This window comes from Macrobrachium rosenbergii, chromosome 20 (assembly GCF_040412425.1).
Source record: "Macrobrachium rosenbergii isolate ZJJX-2024 chromosome 20, ASM4041242v1, whole genome shotgun sequence".
Taxonomy (NCBI): Eukaryota; Metazoa; Arthropoda; class Malacostraca; order Decapoda; family Palaemonidae; genus Macrobrachium; species Macrobrachium rosenbergii.
Genome location: NC_089760.1, coordinates 15,580,001 through 15,587,500, shown reverse-complemented (window position 1 = coordinate 15,587,500; position 7,500 = coordinate 15,580,001). Strand labels below are relative to the sequence as shown.

Here is a 7,500-nt window from a genome sequence, read left to right as displayed (position 1 = left end):
CTTTTCCTCATAAAATACAGCTAGACTCAGGTTACAATCACAAACTTTTTCCCTGTTACACACAATCTCAAATGCACATTTCTTATTGATGTTTTATTACTGTAATATGGCATCACACGTCCTCTATATTAAACTATGTTCACACATCGAGCCCCTAAATTTGAAATTCCAATACCTGTCGTTACTATACGTGAGGGACTTGGCTGCCATAAATTCATGAAATCTTCAAGAATCTTTCACCTACACCAGCAATCACACAAAATTAACCAGTTCACCTATGTTTGATACATTCCACTATCAAGAAATTCCAGTGTTTTCCTATCACAGAGTAATGGATTTACTTCAAATAGAGTAAATAATATGAATAATAACTTGGGTTCACAAATTAGCACCAAAAAAATTTCCGTTAAATCCTTCACCTCAAGCAAGGAAGGACTTCTCCATGACCCATAGCTGTTTTTATGCACGGTTTGTCACTAGATCAAGTTTGCTTTTTTTTTCTTCCCGAAACTGAATACGGTCCAAAATTTCATCTAGGTAATTCCCATACCTACCAACAAGTCAGTTTAGGATGAACCTTCAACATAACTTGCCCATGGGGCACTATTCAGATAATTATGTACACCACCCATAGTGTCGAGGTCATAAATCTGTGGAGATCAGACTCCATTCTGTGGTTGAGCTCAGAAACAAAACTTTCCCTTAATTGGAGAAATCTCATGCTCAATTTTTCTTGGCTAACAGGCTTGCCATCCTACCTCACATAATCAATTCTACTTATTATTCAATATACATTTGGTTCCAGCTTAATGAAAGGTTCCAGGAAACTCAAGAGCTGAAGTTCACAACAGACATGGGAGGAAGGAATTGGAATGGATGAAGAATATGTATACTGTAAATTGTGCATGCAGTTAGGGACTAAAGGGAAAATGGCTAATTAGATTCATTTGGTCGTTTGATTATTATTTTATATTCATTTAAGTTCAGACTGGATGAAATTTCTACAGGATAATTGTTTTTAGCATGACAGAGAAATATGGTACAGATTAGTACAATTTTTTCTTGATTGCCCTTATGTTTGCTGTCAACTTACAAATTCTAGAACAAGTGAACAAATACCAATAAGGCTGACCTACATATACTTTTAATTTACCAAAAATGCATCTGGCTTATTGTGAGTTATAAGTTTGCCAATAAACTACATGATAATGCTATAACGGTGGCATACCTTGGCAAATAAACCACTTCACTATTTGAGTACAAAAGGTACCAGAGTACTGTACATGAGACAGCTTGCTGTTCAACCTCTACTTCCCATTCGAGGTTTTATAAAATCATATCAAAGTCAAAGCCATTTAATTTCATGATCAGCAGTGACAATGGACAAACAGTTTGACTCAAACTGGAGGAAATTTTCCAGCAATTCATGAGGCCTCTTGCTATGATAGATAGAAGACTTCCTAGAAATGAGTTACACGTAATAACAATTCAAAGATACTTCATCTTGGACTGGGAAAGAAATAATAAAAATTCAAAAGTCCTCTAACTATGCCAAATTCTCAAAAGTTTGGTTTGAAATGAAACAAGTCTGAATAGACAAAATTTTAGAAGAATGTATAATACAATAGACAAAAACATAAATAATATCACAGTACTTGTCACAAAATATGCATGTAAAGAGTATAAAAACACTTATAACACGAATAAGACCTGAGAGTGAGTCAGCACAACAGAACTAGAGGATTCTCTATGAACACTAAACAAAAAATGGAAAATATATGTGCTTTTAATAGTAAGGCGTGTAACAGATTATTTCCAACTAACTGACAGCTTCATAATAACTGACTATCAATAATAAAGATCATTACACTACATATTTAGTCAATGTTTCTGATGGAGCCCATTATTTTAAGTACCTGCCCAAGCCAGTCAATTTGTTATTTTACTTGATCACAGTTGCCCCTGTCTTTCTACCTGAATGAGGACTAAAATGAAAACTTGAAAATATATGTAAATCATAAAATACTAAAGTGGTAAGTTATAAAAAAAGTTTAACCAGATTACTGAGCTAAAAATCTAAGTTCTTTGGGACTGGTTATCCTAAGCAACTTGAATAACAAGTATGCTTCTAGTTGCATATACTGTACAGTATGATTATGAAAACTTGTGCATATGGTTTCAAATTTTGTATTAAAAATATTGTTTTCCCTGCTGGTTGAAAAACCATCAGTTCAAGAAGTTAAACTTTGTGCTTACAAATATGAAACATGTTTTCTGCAGTGTATGTGATTTTAATGGCATTATAAAGCACACTAAACATACATAACCAGGAGGCTGTTTTAAAGCCTTAAACAATACTGTAGAGCAATTATGAGAAAACCTAAAGTAACTAACCATTAGGTTATGTCAACAGCTTGAATCATCAAGTCAAACACTGTAGACAAGAATTAACAGTAATAATTACGTAATATATTCACACACTAACAATAAAGTACTTTCTAAAGTCTACAAAACAGAATCTTTATTTATTGGGAGACTATATTTTTTTTTTTCAAATCAGGTACAGAATGGAATTTTGGGCCATCAAATATTACATTTGTGTACTTTCCAAGTAACAAAGATGGAAAGCTATAGAAACTTCTTAGTCATAAAAAGAGAGAGATGATATAAGTAAGGCAAGATGTGAAAGACTAAAATATGTCTGCTCTTAGTTTAACGGACTTAAAACTGATTTCAGTTCATTGCATTCAAAACTCGTTCATTCTCTTTTTCTTTTATTATGAAAAAGATGGCTTACAATCAATAGCCTGCCCAACATGCCTACTTTAAGTTTTCCTTGTCACTCTTGCCACTAGAAAATATCCACATATAAGATTAAAATGTTTAAAACTTTAAAATACACAAGATTCACAAGAAAAGTCTGAGTAAAACATTTCAGGAAATAATAAATCTGAAATGCACTTCAAAAATTCATAAGCAGTACAATAAACTCCACCAAAGTTTTACAGACCAGCTCAAAAAACTATAAGTGCCAGCATGTATTACGTCCTCCAAATATCTTCAAACCTTATAAACGAGAACCCCAAGCCAGGGGTAAAGATAGTTGTCAAATAACAGAGTAATAGGAATACTGTAATAACTAACCTTTATAATCAAATATTTGATCATGAATTGTAAAAATGCCATTGCAGATTAAATAATATGAATTTTAGTTTTTGCTCTGAATGATAGAAAAAGGAGAAAACCATAATAAATTACCTTTACAAGCAAATCTTTGGTCATAAATTGTACAAATACCATTGCAGATTACAAAACAGGAATTCTAGTTATTATTCTGTTCATGGTAGCAGTTGCCTTACACTCCATACCGTTATTTGTATTAATTTTTATGCTGTTGTTTTCATTTCTTACACTAAGTGAATTAACATTTTTTTCTTACAGTTGTACTTCCCCACCTCTGGTGCTAACTTTAAGGAGCAACATTATCTCAATCATGCCTCAGCATTCTCCTTTAGCAGGATGGTAAGACCTGGAATCTTTCAGGTCTCCCTTGGTGGTGTCACTGTACAGAATAAATCAGTTTTCCTCTTGCACAGGGCTTCAGTAGTGTGTCATCCTTGTCTGTGTCTTTTGGGCTTCATACATGGAGGCTTCCATGTACTGATGCTGCCTACCTCACTTCAAAGGGCTCATCCTCTCACTCAGATGTCACCCTTTCCTTTTCATCTTCCAAAGTTTGCTCCCACACTATCATTTGGGCATGGTTTAGGAAGGTTGTTTACCTGACTCCCCTTGGGATGCTGGTACTTTCCAGTTTCCTCTGGGTTGTTCTCTCCATGCAGTTTCGTTTTATGTCAGGGTCAACTCCTCAAGTAGCAAACGTGAAGTCATTTTCATTCCAATCCTTTCTATGCTACTGATATTGGAATACTACGTGAAGGTTGTCTGCTCCTGTCCTTGCTGTCCATGGTTTTGATTTCTTCCTTGGAAGTCCTCTGAAACAGATTCTTCTATTGGCTTTACAAACTTTCACAGGCTGTGCATCTTCCAGTGGCGATCATCAAGTGTAGCCTTCAGGATGGTGGCACTCCAGAGGCTGTGTCAGCAGCTATTGCATGGATCGCAGCTCCTCTCCTTCTGCCTTTTACATACTGTACTCATTTGACATGATTCATGGTTGGCAGAATGTATAGGGTTCTCCTCAAACCTTGATCAAAGGGTCCCATGATAAATGAATTCTTCCCTGAGAAACATTATTTTGCACTCGCTCTTCTCTTTTAATGAATCTTTGCCCCATCCTCTCTTCAGCTGTTTTCAGAAGGAACATGCTCCTAACAATGACTGAACTTTCTGAGCTTTTCGGAACTTTGGCTCCTGCTGTTTTAGGATTCCACAAGCCACCAAATCACTTCTAACTTGTGGTCTTCACAGTCTCTTACTGCTTTTTTACTATGTGAAAATTGCCATGCTGACAAAAAGGAGCCACTACTCTGTGCAATATTGTCAAAAAGATTGGGATCCTAAGAGGCTACTGACATCCAGACATATGTAGGCAGTCCCCGGTTATCGGTGATCCGGTTTTATGGCGCTTGTCTAGCGCGACAATAACCGAATTTTCGACACCGATTCCCGACTATCGGCGCGATCTCCGGTTATCGGTGTTGATCCATGGTTATCGGCGGCGGCTGGTTCCTGGTTATTGGCACTGATAACCGAATAACGGCGCCGATTACTGAGGATCGGCGCTATTATCGCCAATTTTCGGGAGTCGGCGATTTTCGGTTATCATCACGCTGTTTGGAACGGAACCCTGCTGATAACCATGGACTGCCTGTAACAGTACTGTTATTCTAATAATGACAGAACTGGAGTTCTGAAGCATGTCACATTGATACCTTTATCATGGCTGATTAAGGAAGATTTACAAATAATAACACGTTTTCTGGTAGCATTAGCTAAAATATTCAGATTCATTAAGTGTTGTATATCCATGCCAAACCAGTCATGGAGTATAAGTGTGGTACAAGAATGACTTGGTATAAGTAAAGTTTACTTTTGCTGTTTAACCTCACAGCTCACTTTTACTGATCCATTCCAGATCTCATGGATGCCACAGTACCTCTAATTCTCATCTAAGAAGAACAAATAAATGCAATAATATATCTGTGTGTATTAATTCTCTTTCTTCTAGACCAACAATAATAAAATGCCCAGAACATTACCGTCAAACGTAAAGCAAGACTTGATCAGTCTCCTTGTGTTAAGTCATACGTAACGATGTTGAACTTGAAACCGGGTTTTTTCTTTATTCTGTACAATACTGCTATGGACTTTTTGCACAGAGAATGGGGAAACTTGTATTTCTTGGTGTATATGCTTTGGTGCTATGCACTAGTATAGCATATGGGAACATCGCCCTACACAGTAGAGTCTGCCAATGCATCTCCCAGCCAGTGTTAGAAGAAAATCCTTTACTGTACCAAGATTTGTTTCCTTGAGTCAAGTGTTCTCATAAAATTAAGTGTTTTTCAATTTATTTCTAGAATCACCTTCATCCAGTACCACCTTATCTATCATTCATGCAAATATCTTAAAAGTGATTTATGTTAGCTCACTGTGATCAGAGCCAAACCATTATTTTATGTCCGCTCAATGTCCTCAAGTTAGATATGTTACATTGATATATAGGTAAACCTTCACTAATCTGACACCACTGGGACGAGTAGTCCTGGATTAGCAAAAATTCTGAACACAGAAGGATGACTTTTAAACAGTAGCTAACCACCTCTTCATCCCTTTAAACTATCATGTACCAAATCCAATCATGTAACATTCAACTTCCTGTACTGTTTGCCTGGCATTTTTCCCCCAAAACATTTCATCATGTATCCAACATACATTGTGAGTACTGATCGTCTATACAGTCCACAGTTAGACTAGGCCGTTATTTACATCACAAGATTTAGTTACACTTCACAAATAAGAGAAAAGCCAGTGGGATGGGCAATCTAATTTCTTTGTTTTAGCAAAGTTCCAAAGAAAACAAGCAAGGAAAATCATGAAAAAGATACACTTAATATAAAAAAAGAATTGAAGAGAATTCCAGTTTTGCTGTAGAAATACTTTGCAACCCAAGTCTTACTTTTTTTCCACCAGACTAAATGTGGAAGAGGTGAACTGACAGGTGTTGCAAGGCTACTTTAGTGGTGGAATTTTTCCTTTGAAATCAGCAGGTCAGTGATCAAAGAAAGCATATTGTTTGAAAACTTGCTATTTTTCCATTAATAATTTAAGCACAGGAAAACTCTGTTTGGTGCAGACAAGAGTCATAGGTACCCAGCTTTTTTAGTGATAAGACACTGAGTACAATTTCACAGTCATGATATAGCTTAAGCTGATATTATACTATTATGATTCTGTAAAAATGAGATGTCTAACTCACCATTTGCAATGTATATACACAAAATTAATCAAATGCTAAATAAAGGCACAAATACCTTGAAATGTAGGGTATACTGAAATAGGATCACTTTCCTCAATAGCCTATTCAATCCCTCTCAAAGCACCAGCAGAGAAAATACCTTCAAGACAAGAAAAATTACTATCAGTAAACCCACCTCAAGTTTAAAACTTCAAAATACTAAAAAGCCCTACAAAATTCTTAACTCATATTTTTAACCTTCATAGGACTTATGTAGCAAAATAAATACTGCAGTATAGCTTGGTGGTGCAATAAAACGATGTTCTCATAGCATTAAAAAAAAAAAAACTAGTCCCTACAACCTCGATGAAATTCCTTCTGCTATGATTAATAATACAGGCCCAATTAACCATCCCTCATGCTTAAAAGAGGCGATTTCTATAAATTTATTTGCTCTTACTGAATCTTCAAGTTAATACAACGATATGTGTACCAATCATTATAACTTACATTTTGGGAGGTTTTATAAGAATACTATGTAGTGAATATTAAAAAAATGTTCAATACCAAGCTTTCCTTCACACTAGAAACTGTACCAAAGAGCTGAAAACCAATGCAACTTCCTGGTAAGTGAATATCAAGGATGCAAAAACTAAAAGAAAAATAAACTCTCCCTTCTACCAATGGCACTAGTTACTGGCTTTAAACACCAATTTCAGGTTACAACCATAACCTAATTCATCAACTTAACTACCAAACCTTAAATAAATACTCTTTCGACACAAGGAACACTGCCAGTACACAACATAATGCTATGCTAGGAGAGTAACAACAAAAGTACACATTATTTGTACAATAGAAGATAACACAATATGTCCGAACAATCCATAATAATATTCTGTTCTTCCAAGGTCATTTATCCACATAATTTGCATAACTATTCATGATCAAATGAAATTCAAATGTAAGTGCACTGAGCTCAAAATACACTATAAATCTAACAAGAAATCTACATCATTAATGATAAAAAAGATTACCTAGTACTATACCAAGGTCTTTTGAGTTCTAATTACAACCAA

The 7,500-nt window shown here is 35.5% G+C and overlaps 1 protein-coding gene across 2 annotated transcripts in view; it reads right to left on the bottom strand.

Moving 5' to 3' along the window:
- Positions 1–1,589: 1,589 nt before the first annotated feature.
- Positions 1,590–7,500, bottom strand: part of Sil1 (Sil1 nucleotide exchange factor) — a 35,061-nt gene continuing 29,150 nt past the window's right edge. For both annotated transcript variants that reach the window (XM_067122005.1, XM_067122006.1), the window contains exon 8: positions 1,590–7,500. This exon is cut by the window's right edge and continues 897 nt beyond it. The gene's annotated coding sequence lies outside the window, so the exon portion shown is untranslated.